The sequence below is a fragment of the Cervus canadensis genome, chromosome 9 (genome assembly GCF_019320065.1).
Source record: "Cervus canadensis isolate Bull #8, Minnesota chromosome 9, ASM1932006v1, whole genome shotgun sequence".
Taxonomy (NCBI): domain Eukaryota; kingdom Metazoa; phylum Chordata; class Mammalia; order Artiodactyla; family Cervidae; genus Cervus; species Cervus canadensis.
The window spans coordinates 78,658,568-78,678,410 of NC_057394.1; the positions used below are offsets into that span (position 1 = coordinate 78,658,568).

A 19,843-nucleotide genomic window follows, 5' to 3' on the forward strand; every position below is an offset into this window, starting at 1 on the left:
GAATATGCCGGCCAATCACACCAGAAAAACAACCATCGGAGAAGATTTCTTCCATATACTGAAGTTTTATTTAATTCACTAATGAAGAAACCACCAGGATGACAAAGTTGGCTCAAGAGGGACTATGCAGGCTTCCCTGGCGGCTCAGTGTTAAAGAGTCTGCCTGCCAATGCAGGAGACACTGGTTAGATACCTCATACGGGAAGATCCTGGAGCAACTTGGAGCAACTAAGTCTGTTGGAGCAACTAAGTCTGTTCACCGCAACTACTGAGCCTGTGCTCTGGAGCCCGGGAACCACAATTTATGAGCCTGCGTGCCCGCAGCTGCTGAAGCCCATGCATCCCGGAGCCCATGCTCTGCAACAAGAGAGGGCGCTGCAGCTGGAGAGCAGTCCCTGCTCGCCACGACTGGGGAAAAGCCCATGCGGCAACGAAGACCCAGCAGAGCCAGTAAATAAATAGATAATTTTTTTAAATACATGAAAAAGGGGGAATATGCAAGTTTAAAATTATAAAGTCAATGGCTAAAAAGGAATTCTGAAATAGCATTGCCAATTTGGATAGAAAACTGGCTAATATCCTACAGGGTGAAAATAATAACATGGAAGGGTCTCTTCTATTCAACAGAAAAATAAATCATCCCCCATTATCTGTTTTAGAGAGTTGTAAAATTTCTGGGCTTTAATCAACTGCAAAGTTCTGTTTCCCAGAGAAGCAGAGTTTTTGCTAATACAAACAATGTTATAATAACCATCTTTGTGCACATGTGTGAGTCTATCTAAAGGATAAATTCCTAGAAGTGAAATTTCTGAGTATATTCATTTTTAATTTCCTGAGTATATTAATTCTCTATTCTGAGGAATTTCGAAGAGCAAAAGTATGATGATTTTATTCTCACTCAAAGGGAATAAGAAGCAAAAACCCCAAGAGCCACCATCTGTGTCTCCTTCAGCAAGAGCTTAGCTGTTGGTAAGTCTCTCACATATTATGTTTCTCTCCGAAAACATAAAATCACCCCAGTTCAGCTGGTTTAAACTTGGCCTGCACTCTTAAGATTTCTTTATGCATAGCATCCACAAAGATGAGATTGTGCATGGATTTTTAAGGCTATTTTACACAAATAGCATGCTTCCTGTGCATTTTCTCAGGTTAGTCTTCCTTAAAATTGTATTACTATCCCACTTGAATTTATCATATAACTTTTTTCTCTTCCCTAATACAATTCCCTCTCTCCTATGGCAAAGTTAATTCCCAAGTCCTGCTTTAGAAATACAGTGTAATAGAAAACCAACTATTTTGAAGAGGCATTCACTATGCATCTTCTAGGCAGAGGCACAGATGGCCTATGGCCATAGTTTAAAGAACATGTTTCTAACCGAAGAAAATTACTCTGGTTTTCACAGAAATACAGTCGCTGATAAAGCTGAGGAGCACACATCTAGAAATGAGAACACGGCCATTCCCTCCGGTGTTTATTTGGTACTCGCTTTATTTCATGCTCTTCCGGCTGGACCCCTACTCCTGTCTCCCTCTGCACATTCAGCCAAAGTCAATATCTCTATTTCTCCCCGCTCCCTGCCCCCTGCTTCTCTCCTTCACCGCGGGGAGGTGTACACCATCACGTGGGTTCGTCCCCCTCCCGCCTCCCCCAGACATCACAGCATCACTGATCCACGTATTCCCCTTTCCTGAGTCAGTCCTGTCTCCTTGCTCTTCCCCAGTCTTGGAACGACCTCCTTTTCTTTCTCCAGAGCTGGAAAGCAACGGCTTTCTTTCCCCTTCCCTTTACTGGCATATGTTTTATTTATTGATGCTTTTTTTTTTTTTTTTTTTAGATTTCAAAAGCAGAATACAAACCTGTAAAAACGTCAAACACAACGGAAGCAAATAAAATGTAAAAAGTGCCTCACCCACTCTCCCACTGCCTCCCCATCACTCACTGTTAACAGTTGAGTGTGTATTTTTATCAGGCATTTATAACATATAAACAAACATATATTAATAGCTATTTCTGTAGAGTTCTGCAACTATAATGGGAACATAGCAGACAGTTCTATATCTTGCTTTATTCTTTTTTGTTATTTAAAAAAAATTGCTTGAAAAATGTAAACAATACAGAAGCTTTGAAGGCATGAGTAGCACACACACACAGAGTCAAAAGATGGAAACATATAGGTTCAAGGCATATTAGCTTTAAGGTTTCCCAAGTAGCTCAGTGGTAAAGAATCCACCTGCCAAGAGACTAGGATTTGATCCCTGGGTTGGGAAGATCCCTTGGAGGAAAAAATGGCAACCCACTCCAGTTTTCCTGCCTGGAAAATCCCATGGACAGAGGAGCCCAGCTATAGTCCATGGGGTTGCAGAGTCAGACACGACTGAGCACACATACATATTAGCCTTAAAGGCATAAAGCATAAGATGGCTTTTCCAGAAACCCAACCTAATGACTTTCACTTAAATCTCAATGATCTAGATTCTATGGCCATGTAACTATAAAGACACCTGGGAGAGTCAGGGTCTTAGCTGGACACATTCATACTCCACAGGAAACCAGTGTTTTGCATATAAGAAAGACAGACTGAACACTGGGAAGGCAACTAACTGTATCTGCCACACCTGCTTGGTTTTGACTTCTCGGAATTATCGTGTAGATTAAGAAGTAGATTTTTGAAAAGTCTATGTAGTTTAAATTAGTGGGGTACAAGTTTTATGAGTCAATCAAAAGAAGCTTGCTAATAGTGCTTTTATTTTCTTAGTCACTGCTGTGGAAAGAAGTTGGATAAAGTCTCTCACCATGATTCTGTATTTTACCTGGCAACACAGGGACTTGAGAATGCTTTATTGAAAATCATAGCTCGCACTTACAAAACACTTGGTTTTGGCACCAAGCATGGTTCTAAGTGGTTCCCCATATGTTAACCAATTTAAGCATCACCAATAACCCTATGAGAAACACTGTTACTAGCCTCATATTAAAAGAAGCAGATAGACATACAGAGATATTAATGAACTCGCCTAATTAGGCTTCCCAAGTGGCACCATGGTAAAGAATCTGCCTGCCAATTCAGCAGACTGCAGGAAACAGGTTTGACCCCTGGGTTGGGAAGATCCCCTGGAGGAGGAAATGGCAACCCACTCCAGTATTCTTGTTTGGAGAGGAGCCTGGTGGGCTACAGTCCATGGGGTCGCAAAGAGTTGGCTACGACTGAGCAGCTGAGCACACACGAAGCAGGGCAAGAAGTAGCAGATAATTAGTACCGGAGTTGGGATTTGAACCGAAGAAATCTGTATTTAGTATCTGTTCTCTTAACTGCAAAGCACCACTCATCCAGTTGTTCAGTATTTTAGTTGTATTCTATTACCCACACTCCTAAACTAGACACTACTTTATTTTATACCATCTGTATTTATTTATATTTGCTGATACCTTTACTCGCAATTTCTTCTCGTCCCTTGGACATTCCACCTGAGGTTTTTCTCCATATATTTGTAATATGTCCTTTTAATGAGTGTCTCTTAGAGAAAAACACTCCTAGTTTTTAAGTCAGAAAATGTTTTTATTTAACCTTTGCTCTTAAAGACAGTGTCAGTATGGAGAACTGTGGGTAACTCTTCAGTTCCTCTGAGCACAGTGAAGTGTCATGACTCGAATACCACGGTCACTGAAAAACAAGATTTTACTCTCATTGCCATTTCTTTGTAAGTAATCTAGCTTTTTTCTTGGATGCTTTTAAGATCTTTTGTCTTTCTTAATGAATTAATTTTTGGCTGTGCTGGGTCTTCACTGCTGCTAGCGGGCTACTCTCTAGTCACAGGGAGCAGGGTTTTCAAGACGGTGGTCTCTCTGGTCGCAGAGCACAGGCTCTAGGCGCGTGGCCGCAGTAGCTGTGGTGCACTGGCTTAGCTGCTCCTTGGCATGGGGAATCTTCTTGGACCAGAGATTGACCCAGTGTCCCTTGCATTGACAGGTGGCCTCCCATCCACTGTACCACCAGGGAAGCTCAAGACCTTTCATTTTTCATGTCCTATAGCTTCTCTGTGTTACTTCTAGTTGTGGACTTTTCCCCCCTACTTGAAGTCCACTTGGATTCTGATATTTTAGCATTTAAATCTTAGCCGTTATTTCCTGAAAAAGTCTTAGTCTTATGTCCTTAAATATTGTCCCTTTATATATGCTAGAACTTATTACACTTATTTCTTTATTGTTTGGTATAGTTCTTTATTTTGCATCTCTGCCCTTTTAGGTGGTGTTCCAAATAATTCCTTCCGTTCACGTCTCTTTTAATTCAGCAGTGTCTAACCTGCTCTTTAATCTTACAAAGCGAAAAAAGAAAGTGAAGTCGCTCAGTCGTGTCCGACTCTTTGTGACCCCATGGACTGTAGCCTAACAGGCTCCCCTGTCCATGGAATTTTCCAGGCAAGGGTACTGGAGTGGGTTGCCATTTCCTTCTCCAGGGTTAATCTTACAGATCTGTGACAATTCTTTGTCAGTCATATGTGTTACAATTCCCATCTTCCACTCTCTGGCTTCCATTTTCCTTTTCTTAGTGGTGTCTTTGACAGACAGAACTCCTAATTTTAGTCTAGGAATGTTCACCAATCAAGAGATACTGCCATCCTCTGCAGAGTAGATGTTCTCCTTTCAGTCACCTGGAAAACCAAATAGAGCAGGTCTGAGAACTGGCAGCCTAGTAGCCACTAGAGGGGGCAGAATGAGTACGCAACTCTCAACAGGACCATCCCCCAAGAACTGTCACTATTTGACCTGTCAGACAGCCTGCTGAGAAGTTCCATTTACAGGGCTTCTTTTTCTTTAATGTGACTTAGGGCTCCCTCTATAAGAACAGCCTTAATGACAGGGTATTTGTCAAAACAATCAGCAATAATTGTTTAACGCTGCAGTTGCTTAAGGAAGCATCGGGCTTCCCAGGTAAAGAACCCACTTGCCAATGCAGGAGACTTAAGAGACGTGGGTTCGATCCCTCGGTCAGGAAGATCCCCTGGAGGAGGGCATGGCAACCCACTCCAGTATTCTTGCCTGGAGAATCCCATGGAGAGAGGAGCCTGGAGGGCCACAGCCCATAGGGTTGCAAAGAGTTGGACACAACTGAACAACTTAACAAGTGCACAAGGAAGCATTACAAGTTGAGGCTAACAAAAGGTTATGGAAAAAAAAAAACTTAAAAGGGAAAATTGGGCACATGACAGCCATAGGGTGCTTTCAAAAGTTTCTGTATGTTCCTGGGACTCTAGATGACCACAAACATGCACAAGACTGTGTGTGTGCCTAGAGCTGTGTCTGTGCCTAGGAAACAACTGAGAAGGCCCTAAGCTCTCAATTCTGGCTGACCTTGAGTGTCTGCACAAGCAGGAAGTGTATGTTAGAACATTCAGGGCAACGTTCTTTATAAAGTCAAAACAAGCAAACAACCCACATGCCCTTCAACTTACGAAACCATAAAGAAAAGCTACTATATCCATTCAATGGAGTATCACACAGCAATAAAAATGCATGAAGTATTGGTATGTGCTACAGTGTAAATGAACCTTGGGAACATAACACTTTTAGTGAAAAATCCAGACACAAAAGGCCACATATTGTATGACTATTTATATGAAATGTGCAGAGCAGGCAAATCCATAGGGACAGAAAGTAGTTTGATCATTGCCAGGGGCAGCTGGGAGGGGAGAAAGGAGTGATTGAAAATAGGTATGGATTTCTTTTGGGGGTGATGAAAATGCTGAATCAGGCAGTAGTGATGACTATACAGCCCTGTGAATATGCTAAAAATCACTGATTGGTACACTTCAAAATGATGACTTTTCTGGCACATGCGTTATATCTCAATGAAGTTGTTATTGATCAATCATCAATCATTTATTTCGTGGTGAGATCTTTTACATCCCGGTTAAGAAGTTTTTATCTATGTGAGGTCATAAACATATTAGCCTGTATTATCGTCATTACTTTTCCTTTCATAGTTAGATCCACGCTTTGCCTGGGATTGACGCTTTCAGAAGGTACAGTTCACCCCCATATTGTGGTCATGTGGATGCTCTATTATCACAGCACCGACTGGGAAAGAGACCAAGCTTTGCTGCTCCACTGCAACATCCTTGTTGTTACTCAGTGCCTACATACACTGAGGACCATGGCTGGACATCCTGTTCTTTTCCATTGCTTTGTCTATGCTTATGCCAATACCACAGTGTCTTGGTTATGATATTTTTAAACTAGTCTTGATATCTGGTAGATCATGTACTTTTGCATTTTTCTCCTTAGAGAATGTCCTAGCTGTTCTTGATCTTCGACATTTCCATATTTATTGCAGAAATCAGCTTGTCAAATTACAGAGTCCTGTTGCTATTTTGGATTGGAACCGCAAAACTGTACAGGTCACTTTGGGAGAGAACCGAAGACTTGACGATGTCAGGAACGACAACGAAGGGTCAGAGATTTTTATCTTGCTTGAAAGCTAACACGTTAGCCTGGGGAAGTTGGTGGAAAATGCACCCCTGGATCAGAGACGAAGGACTTTACTACTCACAGGACAGCATAATCGTGTAGGCCTAAAGTGTGCCTGCCGCCAATCTTGAGTCCCAGTACTCACAGAGTGATGCAAATAACACCAGGTGACACTTAAAACAGTTGGTGGGTCGTGTTATAGGAGAGGAACTCTGGAAACCCAAACCTCCTATAATGAGAAGTAAGCAAACCTGTCAAATATCTTGAGAAATGCTACTGCCAGCACCTTTCCTGTGGCATGTGGGCTCCAAAACACATGGCCTCTTTAGACAAGGCGTGTGGGATCTTAGTTCACTGACCAGGGATCGAACCCGTGCCCCTGCATTGGAAGGCAGATTCTTAACCACTGAACCACCAGGCAAGTCCCTATATTATTCTTGATTCCCCAAATATAGCAAACCTGGTTATTTTAAAGTTGGTATTTGATAGCACCAGGATTTTATATGGGGTAGCTGTTACTTCCACTGGTCTGCTATTTCTGCTGATTTTCTATGCTGTCTTGTCTCTTGATATTTAAATAGTTTTGTTTTTTTTTTAACTGAGTGCAGGGAATTGTACTGGCAACCTATGATGTAAAATAATTTGAGGTTTGCTTCTGCCAGGTTTCCTGGGAGCAAGAGCTATTTGGAAACAGTAATGCAGTTTCAGGAATTCAGGTGATTCGAAGGTGAGGTGCATCCTTGAAAGTGATTCTCTACTTGTATTTTACCTTACGGCTAGGATTCAGCCTTTTCCTTTTTTTTAATATATTTACCTGACAGTGGCACATCTTAGTTGCAGCACTCAGGATCTTCGTAGAAGCATGTAGGCTTAGTTACTCCATAGTACGTGGGAATCTTAGTTCCCAGACCAGGGATCGAACGCACATCTCTTGCATTGGATTCTTAACAAATGAACCACCAGGGGAGGCCCAGGATTCAGCCTTCAAGGTTGCAACTCAAAGCGAGAAAGAGTCACGAAAGCCCACTCAACCTGGGCAGCACCTAGACCCCCAACCTTGTCTCCCCAGCCTCTGATGCTGGGAAAGGACCCTCTCAGCCTCTCAGTGACCCTCCTCTAAAACTGGAAAGTGCCTCTGTGAGGAAATAGCCTCAAATTACAAAAAAAAAAAAACAAGCAGGCTTACCTCCCTGGGTTTCCCTTTTCCCCCTAAATCATGACCTAGTGACTTTGCTGTCTCGGGCTTGCATTCAAGCAGGTACTTTTTCTTTTGTCTTCCTTATTGTCAGAAGACTGTCAGATCTGAATAACTCAGTCTATCATTAGCAGATGCTTCACTTAAGATTTTAAAGAATTAACTATTTATGTTAAAATTGTGATAAAGTAATTTTACTTAAAAAAAAATTATTTTATGTAGCCTGGCAGGCTACAGTCCATGGGGTTGCAAAGAGTAGGACATGACTAAGCAGCTGAGCCCACATGCACGCACACTGTTTTCTATAGCAGCTGTACAATTCTACATTCCTATCAACAGGATACAAAAATTCCAGTTTCTCCATAGTCTCACCAACATTTGTTATTTACTAATTGTTTTCAACAATAGCCATCCTAATGGGTGCCACCAGCTGAGTTTTAGTTTCAGGGATTATATTTTTCGTTTTCAGAGTTCCATTCCATTTTTTTTTTCAAACTTCTCCTTCATTTTATTTCATAATGCTAAGTATGGTTATTTGTTATCCTGGCTGTGGTATTTTTCTATCTGAAGTTTTTGCAACATTTGCTTCAATTGTCTCTTTTACTATTTATGTCACTAATGGTGACTTTTTCTGGTGTTTGCTTATTCTATTTATTATTATGAGTTGTTTATTTCCCTTAGACACTTATCTGTGAGAATTCTTTGAGGTTTTAGTTGATTTGTGTTTGCTTTTGCCAACACCTGGAGGGCACTGCTAATCTGAAATTAATTTAATTCTGACTTGAGGTTGTTCAGTCTCACAAGTAGTGTGTACCTCTAAAAATTTCTGCAGGGACCAAATTGAGATTATGAACTTTCTAGTGGGGCTTTTTCTCTCTCTCATAAACTGCAAGTTCAAGCCAGGCAGCTTTCACTATGTTTGCTTCTGTATGTTAGTTTTTATTTCTTTTGGATCTCAGGTGAATACAGGAGAGAGTGTCTCCTACTAACTTTACTAATTCACTATCTGAGTCACCAGGGAAGCCTGATTCTAAGAATAAACAAATACGAAGAATAAGAATTTGAGAAGGAGAAACGGGAAGAGGGAGGTACGTAACTGCTTTGCATTGAACTACGTCATAAAACTGTCCAAAGGAAAACAGGGTAATACATAATTAATAATAAACCTACTTTCGACCCTGTGGACTGTAGCCTGCCAGGCTCCTCTGTCCATGGGATTCTCTAGGCAAGAATACTGGAGTGGGTTGCCATTTCCTTCTCCAGGGGATCTTCCCGACCCAGGGATAGAACCCACGCCTCCCGCATTGCAGGCAGATGCTTTAACCTCTGAGCCACCAGGGAAGCCCAATAAATCTACAGGAGAGCGTAAATAGCTCAGAAGTAGAACCTAAAAACATAAGCTTAAGAAAGCAATAGTTAGAACTGGACATGGAATAACAGATTGGTTCCAAATAGGAAAAGGAGTACATCAAGACTGTATATTGTCACCCTGCTTATTTAACTTATATGCAGAGTACATCATGAGAAATGCTGGGCTGGAAGAAGCACAAGCTGGAATCAAGATTGCCGGGAGAAATATCAACAACCTCAGATATGCAGATGACACCACCCTTATGGTAGAAAGTGAAGAGGAACTAAAAAGCCTCTTGATGAAAGTGAAAGAGGAGAGTGAAAAAGTTGGCTTAAAGCTCAACATTCAGAAGACTAAGATCATGGCATTTGGTCCCATCATTTCATGGGAAATAGATGGGGAAACAGAGGAAACAGTGTCAGACTTTATTTTTTTGGGCTCCAAAATCACGGCAGATGGTGATTGCGGCCATGAAATTAAAAGACGCTTACTCCTTGGAAGGAAAGTTATGACCAACCTAGATAGCATATTAAAAAGCAGAGACATTACTTTGCCAACAAAGGTCTGTCTAGTCAAAGCTATGGTTTTTCCAGTGGTCATGTATAGATGTAAGAGTTGGGCTATAAAGAAAGCTGAGTGCCAAAGAATTGATGCTTTTGAACTGTAGTGTTGGAGAAGACATTTGAGAGTCCCTTGGACTGCAAGGAGATCCAACCAGTCCATCCTAAAGGAGATCAGTCCTGGGTGTTCACTGGAAGGACTGATGCTGAAGCTGAAACTCCAATACTTTGGCCACCTCATGCGAAGAGTTGACTCATTGGAAAAGACCCTGATGCTGGGAGGGATTGGGGGCAGGAGGAGAAGGGGAAGACAGAGGATGAGATGGCTGGATGGCATCACTGACTCGATAGACATGAGTTTGGGTAAACTCTGGGAGTTGGTGATGGACAGGGAGGCCTGATGTGCTGCGATTCATGGGGTCGCAAAGAGTCGGACACGACTGAGTGACTAAACTGAATATATAACAAATGACTTATAAATCGATGGCAAGAAAATGTTAGTTGCTCAGTTGTGTCTGACTCTTTGCGACCCTCATGAACTGTAGCCTGCCAGGCTCCTCTGTCCACGGAAGAAGAGGAAAGAATACTGGAGTGGGTAGCCAGTAAAGTCAATGGCAAAGGAGTGGACTATTCAACAAATGGTGTTGGGCAACTAGCTAATTGGGGGGTGACCTAACCTGTATTCTCACTTCAGAGCATTAGAAGAAATTTGGGATAAAGTAAATAATTGAATAAAAAACAAACTGTAAGATCACACATTATCTGAGTGACTCACTAACCTCTAGTCAGAAAAAGCTTTCTAAGGACAAGAGCAATTAAAGGAACAACAGAAGGAAAGATAACTAGGTAGAAACGCAAAGTTTGTACAACAAAAGTCAAAATATTTAAAAAATGAACAATCACTTGGGAAAAAATCCTAGGCAGTATAAAAATGAGAAAACAATTCCTTATGATACATGACATTTCTTCATTACTTTAAAATATTTTAGTTTTTGCTATTTCCCCAAACTCTCTTATTTACCACTCAAATGACTGCCTCCAAAGGTCATAAACGTGTAACCTGGAGCAGGTTCTCAGACCTGGAACTTCCCTTTACTTCCTGCAGATCTAGGGCTCAGCACATTACAATCATCCTTTAGCCTGGAAAGCATATTTCAGGCTAATTAAGCATTAAGAAATGTTACTGCAAGTCTGCTGGCCTGGAGTTCTCACAGTTCTTATTTAGTGGAAAATGTCTTTATTTCACAGTTGGCATATTTTTGCTGCATACAGAATTCTGTGTTCACGTTTTGGTTTTTGTTTGTTTCTACAAATGTTTGTTTTGTTTGTTTTCACATTTGCTTTACAAATGTCGGCCACCGTTTTGGCCTCCTTTGTTTCCGCTGATAATCCACGTCTTTTGTGATGTGTCATTTTCCCCCTCTGGTTGCCTGAAAGAATTTCCCTTTGGATTTCTGCAGTTTGACTATGGTTGCTTTTCTTTGTATTTGTTCTGCTTCTGGTTTGCTGACCTTCTTGGATTTACAAGTTGATCTTTTTTCATCAAGTTTGGAAAATCTCTGCTGTTATTTCTTCAGACAGCTTTTCCAGCTAAGTGTATAATTTAGGGCAGAACTGAGTTTATCTTTCGGCCCTACAGTGTGGTGAAAGGACCTGGGTTTAGACTGAAGTCCTTTGGGAAAGTCATTTAACATTCCGAACGTCCAGTGTCCTCTTCTGCGGGAAAGGAAATTAAAATCCTCACCTTGTGGGATTTCTTTGAGAGTTAAGCAAAATGGTGCTTATAAAGGATACACAAGGTATGCAAGTATTAATAAAAGGTGGGCCTGATGGTGTTTAAAGTATTTTTTCAGAGAGCCCAAGTTTGAAAAGCACATATGCTCAATTATCCTCTATTAACATCCTAAAAGACTCTCTTGTTGAATTACCTGGCAGAGAACAGGGAATTTATGTGTGTGTATATATATATATACACATAATTATGTATTATGTGTATATGTATATAATTATGTATATATACATAATTATGTATACATATTATATATATAATTATTATACACATAATTATATACATATATATATACACACACACACACACATATATATATATATATGGTCTTCCCTGATAGCTCAGTTGGTAAAGAATCCGGCTGCAATGCAGGAGACCCCGGTTCGATTCCTGGGTCGGGAAGATCCCCTGGAGAAGGGATAGGCTACCTACTCCAGTATTCTTGGGCTTCCCTGGTGGCTCAGCTGGTAAAGAATCTGCCTGCAATGGGGGAGACCTGGGTTCAATCCCTGGGTTGGGAAGATCCCCTGGAGAAGGGAATGACTACCCACTCCAGTATTCTGGCCTGGAGAATTCCATGGCCTGTATAAGTCCGAGGGGTCGCAAAGAGTCGGACACGACTGAGCGACTTTCACTTTCATATATATATATATATATATATATATATATATATATATCCTTCTGTTGTCTTTGGAGCGGAAAGCACAGCTCAGGAAAGTTACCAGCATGGGTGCCGGAGGTCCGGCAACATTGGCAGAGGTGAGTGGACACACAGAATCCAGTCATGAATCATCAGCAGCCCACCTTTTCCCAGACACTGACCCGGGGGCAGGAGAGCCGGCTTGTTTATCCTTATTAACAGATGCGTGCCACACAGGAGAGAATGGCAAAATGAATGATCCCCATATCGTCACAGACTGTGTGACAGCAAAACAAAATGGTCCAACCACAGTACAGTTAGAACTCACATCTTCCGGTATTCTCAGTCGCTGTTGATTTCATCTGAGAAGTGTTTGCTTTAGACCTGGGCGCTCTGCGCGTAATTTCAGGCACCAGAAAAACCACCGAGTCATAACTGGTACCAAGGTCTCCCAGTGGCCTGCTTCCGTCCTTTATGTGGGTGGAACGCTGATGCCAGCCTGGAAGGTCGGCTCACTGTGAGGAGAGGTACCCATCTTGGAGAAGAAGGCTCCTAAGGAATCACCTGTGATGGGTAGGTGGAAGTCAATGCTGGGAATGAGTGGGGCTGGACGAGGAAAGATGTGCCGATGAGGGGGGCAGTGATGACACGAGTCAGAGGCAGAACAAAGGGATGCTCGCCAGGTGAGAGGGTGGGAACCTGGCCACTGCAGGGATCTGCGTGCTCTTTTGATCTTTAGGGGTGAATGAGTGGAAGTGCTGCTCAGGCATCTGCCAACATCTGTTTGCATCTAATTGTTCCTTTTGAATGGCAGTACATCCCATGAATGGGGAGATGGAAGGTCAGGCACCACTGTAAACATACTTAAGTTGCCATAATGTCGGTCAAGGTATTTCTTCTTCCCTTTAAAAAATTCTACCCATAGTTAATTAGGAAGTCAACAGTTAAATTGACTGCTATGTCAACATTTTGCAAATAGGACTTTTAAAATAATTTTTTATTTATCTTTAATGGAAGGATAATTGCTTTATACTATTGTGTTGGTTTCTGCCATACACCAACATGAATCAGCCACAGGTATACACATGTCCCCTCCCCCTTGAACCACCTCCCACCTCCCACCCCATCCCACCCCTCTAGGTTGTCACAGAGCATGGCTTTCAGCTCCCTCTGTCATACAGCGAATTCCCGCTGGCTATTTATTTTACATATGATAATGTATATATTTCCATGCTACTCTCTCCACCCTCTCCTCACACAGGACTTTAAAAACTTGAGAGTTCTATATGAGAACAGAGAACCTCCACCCCGCACCACCCCCCAACCCCAACCCCAGAGAAAGAAAAGAAGAAATTTATATTTCTTTGGTCCTTGTGACAATCACTTAGAACACTACTCGGTCAGCCTGATGAATGATCAGTGGTTAAGTAATAAGCTATTCAGGGTAACTAATGACTAACTCTTGTGACACTTCCATAGGAAACTTAATAAGAGAAAGAATATTCTTCTGAAAACAAGCAGAGCAGCGGTCCCAGCTTGATATCACTACTGTGCTGACTTATCAAGCTTGACCTAGTGGGAGGGTTTGGGGTTGGGCTGCCTGAAGCGATTTGGAGTGGAAATTTCTGGGAAGCAACCAACCAAAGGGGAGAGTCTGCACGTCCGGGTCAAGGCTGGCCTGGAAGGGGAAGGGCATTTCTCTTTACAGCCAGTTTTCTCATATGGCATCCTTCAGTCCATGGGAGAGGAGGCTGATTACAGAAGGGTAAATGAGAACAGTCTCTCTGGGCAGTGGGAACACAGGCAGTGCTGGCCTGCGGCATGGTGTCCTGGGGCCGTGTGACAAAACCAGCACAGTTGGATGCCAGGCTTGTCTCCCTACCTGGGGCAGGATCAGAGCACAGGGCAGGTATGCCAGAGCGGTCGCTGGAGCCGGATGGTGGTAACACACGAAGAACACATGGTCCGGATTGTTGCCTATGGTGGCTGCGTGATTCTACTTAGCAACTGGGCTCATTTCAGGCAGTAACACAACCTGACTTATCCCTCATCTTTCCCTTAGTCCTGAATCCATAGGTACCCCAGTTACTTGACTGCTCCCCTCCCCCTCATCCCATGTTGGGGGACTTCTCTGGACACAGATCAGATACCAGGGGCAACACTTCTGGATGCCTGTCTTTTAATAACGGTGGCCATCTCCACTGCCAGCATTCTGGGACCCAAAATCTGAAGCCATCCTCTAGGGAAATATGGGGTGTGTATCTCACCCCTGAGCCTAAGGTATGTCATCAGAAGTGGTATATTTCTATTTACAGAGACACCTGGAGAAGAATCACCTCTTAAAAGTTGCTCTGCAAAAGTCCAGAAGTAGATGAATAGCTTGTGACCATCATTCATGACAAGCTGTCTACAATGTCATTCTGCACTATGATTGGGAAAGATGGGTGAGAAGTCCATATCGGGGAATAATTGGATGCCTTTGAGGCAGAATAATTTCCACCTGACTACTTTTAGCCACCATGATGTCCCTTTTTTTTTTTTTGGCGCGTGAGATCTTAGTTCCCTGACCAGGGATCCAACCACGCCCCCTGCAGTGGCAGCGCAGTGGAGTCTTAACTGCTAGACTACCAGGCCAGTACCGCCATGATGGTCTTGGAATGAACTTTGTCTTTACTACATGAACAACTAAGATCTGCTTTCATCTTTACTTCTTTAAAGAAATCCCCAGCTAAGGCTTACCGCCATGCAGGAATTATAAAAAGCATATTTAACAAGCATGATGCTGTAGGCACCAATCCATTAGAAGGGATAAACAGTAGTCCGGTTGAACTGGTGCCAACCAGCTGAGGTTGAACTCTGCCTGTCAGGATGGCACCATCTCTATTCACCCAGACACAGTGTCCAGCACCCAGCGCAAGATGATCAGATGTCCCTCTAGGCCAGCGGCTCTCAAAGGAGGGAGGGCAATTTCTGCCTTTTCGGGGCTGTTTGCAATGCTGAAGGACATTTTTGCTTGTGGAAGGGTGCAACTGGCACCCAGTATGTAGAGACCAAGGACTCTGCAGACATCCCTTCCATGCACAGGGTGACGCCCTGAAACACAGCATTATTTGACACAGAACATCAAGAGTGGAGCACGTGAGAGAGCCTGCTCACAGTAATATCCTTCGTCTGAGTTGCCCATGCTCAGGATTCTAGCAAAGCTCTTGCAGATGGGCTTGTGGGCTAGTTCCTACCCGTGTGCCAACTTAAGAAGGGTGTGCTGTTGGTGCACCGTGAAAAGACATCTGTAAATACCACTGCTCCTGTGGCTCCCCCAGCTCCCACTAAGCCTCTTAGGAGTCAAAGAATAAAACAGGTGCTGATACAGTCATCCCTCTGGTATTTGCTTGTATCAGTGGAGCATGCATTAGGTGAAAATCATTAATGAGTACAGTAACAGTAATCAGTAGCCTTTATGGAGCCATATTATTAAAAGCCAGGCACTTCACAGGGGGCTTTCATTATCTCAACTCTTTCAGCAGCTCCTTAGAGATCCCATTTTTCAGATGAGAAAACTGAGGCCCAGAGAGCCTCAGTTACCTGGTGCCAGTCTCACAGACTCTCTGTCTCTACTGTTTGTGTTCTCAGCCACTGCACTGTTGCCGTGATGGCCCATGCTCTGAGCAGGGAAATTCAGCACAAAAGGTAAACACCAAGACCTAATCCCAAGACTGTGAGGTCACAGAAGCTCAAGGCAGGAAGGGATGTTGAGGGATATGCACAGAATGTTTAGAACCTGAAATGTCTTTGCATAAAGGTTGTACTTTTGCTTGACCAAGTTAGAAACATCTGGAATGTTAGTCTTAGTTGCTCAGTCATGTTTGACTCTTTGCAACCCCGTGGCCTGTAACCCACGGACAGATCATCGTCATTCGTGAAACTGTTAGTCGCTCAGTTGTGTCCCACTCTTTGCAACCCCATGGACTGTAGCCCGCCAGGCTCCCCTGTCCATGGGATTCTCCAGGCAAGAATACTGGAGTATAGTATAGCCATTTCCTTCTCCAGGGGACCATCCCGACCCACAGGTCGTACCCAGGTCCCCTGCATTGGCAGGTGGATTCTTCACCATCTGAGCCACCAGGGAAGCCCCTGATGAAATATCCGGGGTGTTAGGGTGAGCTGAGACCTCATTCCTTTTTTATCCTAATATAGTAGGAAAGCGTTATCTGTGATGAGAGCTTTCAGAGTGCAGTCACCACTGTGTCTAGGTTTGACTGAAAATGGTGTATTGCGATACCAAGTGGCACACCCTTTTAGAAATTCAAAGGACGGGATGGTTTTTGTCAAATTGAATCCCTGCAGGAATAAGCTAAGCCCCATGAATGATGGGTTTGATCCCTGGATTAGGAAGATCCCCTGGAAAAGGGAATGGCTACCAACTCCAAAATTCTTGCCAGGAAAATCCCACGGACAGAGGAGCCTGGTGGGCTACAGTCCATGGGGTCGCAAAGAGTCGGACACGCCTGAACAACTAACAGTTTCACTAATGACAAAGATCTGTCCGGGGAGCAGTCTCCAGGTGCCACACAGAACCCCAGGATTCATAGGTGGGGGCCTTTCCTGGTTGAGTGGAAATGGAAGAGAATCAGAAACCTGGGCTCCAGGACTGGTGACACTTTCTTCGATTTCATATCTTCCAATGAGAAGGTGGAAGAAGGGACAGTAGAAGCGCAGAGGAAAAGAAGACGAGGTCAGAGGCTGCTTGAGTTGTTGACCCCCTCCTTTCACAGGTGATGCAGTCCAGGCTCATGGCCACGTCCAGCCAGAGAGCTGTTGTGCCTTCTGGCCTCTCTGCTCACAGTGGGGACACCAGCCTTCTGCAGCTGGTCCTTGCTGTCTTGCTGTTCTTCCCCATCTAGAGCCAGTGCTCCTTGTGTTGGCAGCACAGCTACCACACTGCACTGTTAGAGACAAGGAGACTTCGGAGAACCTCGACGGCTTTCCCACCTTCCACACTGGGCACATGGGCCAAGAGGGAGGAGAACAATTGTGGGGAAACACCGAAATCGCAGCAGATTGCTAAAAAACCCCAATGGAGGCATGGGTCTTCTGCGGTGAGGAGTTCAGCGCTGTCAGCGCCAGGGCCTGGCTGTGCCTCCCTTTGGTCCCGTGGTCTCGAGACGACGTGGCCTCCAAGCATAATTAGTTTTCTGCTGTTTCACATTCGGTCTTTCCTACCAGGAAGCTGCTAGCTTGCAGGCCTGGTGAAAAAGGGCCCGCAGAGGGTCTCCTCTCGCTTTTCTGAAGGCGAAGCCTGCTGGGTGGGACTGCTGAACTGGGCACATTGCCAAAAATCTCCCGGATTAAGATGACCCATACATCCACCAGGGCCTGGAATACTTGATCTCAGAATTTACAAATACTAACTCTGTGTTCCATGTCTGGGCCACACAAGCACAGCATCTCTACAATCCATCAAATTCTGTTTTACTTAAAAAAAAAAAAATCCCACAATCATATTTCAGGCACTAAGGGATAGTCTGCTAAGAACATAAGGTTTATAAGCTCCAAACAGAGGTGAGATAGCTTGCAGGAAACCGTACAGGAATGAAGTAGAAAGTGAAAGTCGCCCAGTAGTGTACTACTCTTTGCGACCCCATTGACCATACAGTCCATGGAATTCTCCAGGCCAGAATACTGGAGTGGGTAGCCATTCCCTCCTCCAGGGGATCTTCCCAACCTAGGGATCCAACCCAGGTCTCCCACATTACAGGCAGATTCTTTACCAGCTGAGCCACAAGGGAAGTGGTAGAATTCGGATTCAAATCCAGATCAAGGGCAAAGGCCAAGCGGGTGGTCCTTGACTCACCAGGATTCTTTTTGTCTGGCTGTGTCAGTGTTAAGGAGACAGTGGGATTCAGTAAGAGCTTCGGCACAGGAGACCTCCTTAATGCAACTTGAGAGCATCCCGTCACCAACAGACAATTCCAATTGAAATGTACTGTTTTAAAACTACGCCCAACTCTTTTTCGTGGCGCCTCAGAGCCTGTCAGCTGCTTCAGAATGAAGCTGAACATCTCTTTCCTGGCCACTGGCTGCCAGAAGCTCATTGAAGTGGATGATGAATGAAAACTTCGTACCTTCTACGAGAAGCGTATGGCCACAGAAGTTGCTGCTGATGCTCTGGGTGAAGAATGGAAGGGTTATGTGGTCCGAATCTGTGGCGGGAACGATAAGCAGGGTTTCCCCATGAAGCAGGGTGTCTTGACCCATGGCAGAGTTCGCCTGCTACTGAGTAAGGGGCATTCCTGTTACAGACCAAGGAGGACTGGAGAGAGAAAGCGCAAATCTGTACGGGGTTGCATTGTGGATGCCAATCTGAGTGTTCTCAATTTGGTCATCATGAAAAAAGGGGAGAAGGATACTCCTGGACTCACTGATACTACAGTGCCTCATCGCCTGGGTCCCAAAAGAGCTAGCAGAATCCGAAAACTTTTCAATCTCTCTAAAGAAGATGATGTCCGCCAGTATGTTGTGCGAAAGCCCCTAAACAAAGATGGTAAGAAACCTAGGACTAAACCACCCAAGACTCAGCATCTCGTGACTCCACGAGTTCTGCAACACAAATGCCAGTGTGTTGCTCTGAAGAAACAGCGTACTAAGAAAAATTAAGAAGAGGCTGCAGAATATGCTAAACTTTTGGCCAAGAGAATGAAGGAGACCAAAGAAAAATGGCAGGAACAGATTGCCAAGAGACAGGGGCTGTCCTCTCTGAGAGCTTCTACTTCTAAGTCTGAGAGTCCAGTCAAAAATGAGATGTTCTAAGAGTAACAAATAAATAAGATCAGACATCAAAACAAAAACAAAAACAAACAACAATGCTTGTGCATCCACTGTAACCCCATGGACTGTAGCCCGTCAGGTTCCTCTGTTCATGGAATTCTCCAGCCCTGTTCAAAGTGCCTTGCAAATACTAGCCCTATTTTTATGCATTCATGAAAACATTTCTGAAGCTGGCACCCTGCAGTGGTAATAGTGTATGGTACTTTGTGACAATACTGCTGACAATGAGCCCCTGTTACTGACCAAGGACATTTGTTGGGGGTGGGGGCGGGCGGGTAGGAAGTGTGGAAAGGATTTAAAGATCGTGGACACCAGGCTGCTATGGTTTTTCCTTCTTTCCTACAAAGTTAGGAGGCCAGGAGGATTAATTTATGACCTACTTACCTCTTTCATGTCAAAGGTTACTGGAGTTCTAGAGATCGTGGTTCTTGCTTGGGTTTTTGGAGCAAAGAGGAAGCCTGCGAGATGAGAGCAGGGGTGATTCGGTCTCTGCTACCTCCCTCCGGGGGACAGCAGGTGCGGAAGTCACCGCGGTGACATGCCTGTAGGGCAGGCGCTAGTCCCGCCGCCGGGGCACAGGAGGACTCGGGCTTTCTGGTCCTTCCTGACAAGGGGCGAGGATGTGTTATTTATTAAAAATAGGCAATAGTCATAAAATATTCCGATGACAAAGAAAAGATTTCCAATAATACTTAAAAAAAAAAACCTTCAAGTGTCTCCCCAGTGTTTTCATTTAAGAGGAGGCAAACTGGCCGCGAGCGCGGTGTCTGTCCGCTCGCTGGGGCCCGCGATCGGGGGGTGGACAGTCTGGGCGGGGGGCGGGGAGGTGTCGCACCAACTTGGTCCACGCTGGGGTGGGGGCGGGGCTGCGGGCAGGGGAGGGCGTCCGCCGCCGCGTCACAAGCACCGCCCACCGCGGGGGAATCCCAGGCCGGGCCCCGCGCGCGAAGCTCCGAGCCCCGCCCCGCGCACCGCCCTCGCCGCGGTCGGCCCCCGGAGCCGTGGCCGCGCGGCGCT

The 19,843-nt window shown here is 44.4% G+C and overlaps 1 long non-coding RNA gene and 1 pseudogene across 1 annotated transcript; one reads left to right on the forward strand and one right to left on the reverse strand.

Moving 5' to 3' along the window:
- Positions 1-2,134: 2,134 nt before the first annotated feature.
- On the reverse strand, positions 2,135-19,636 carry LOC122447600. The gene is made up of 3 exons (XR_006271300.1): positions 19,533-19,636; positions 19,211-19,430; positions 2,135-4,650 (listed from the first exon to the last, which is right to left on the reverse strand). It is a non-coding gene; the product is annotated as an uncharacterized LOC122447600 (long non-coding RNA).
- On the forward strand, positions 18,047-18,830 carry LOC122447599 (annotated as a pseudogene).
- Positions 19,637-19,843: the final 207 nt, after the last annotated feature.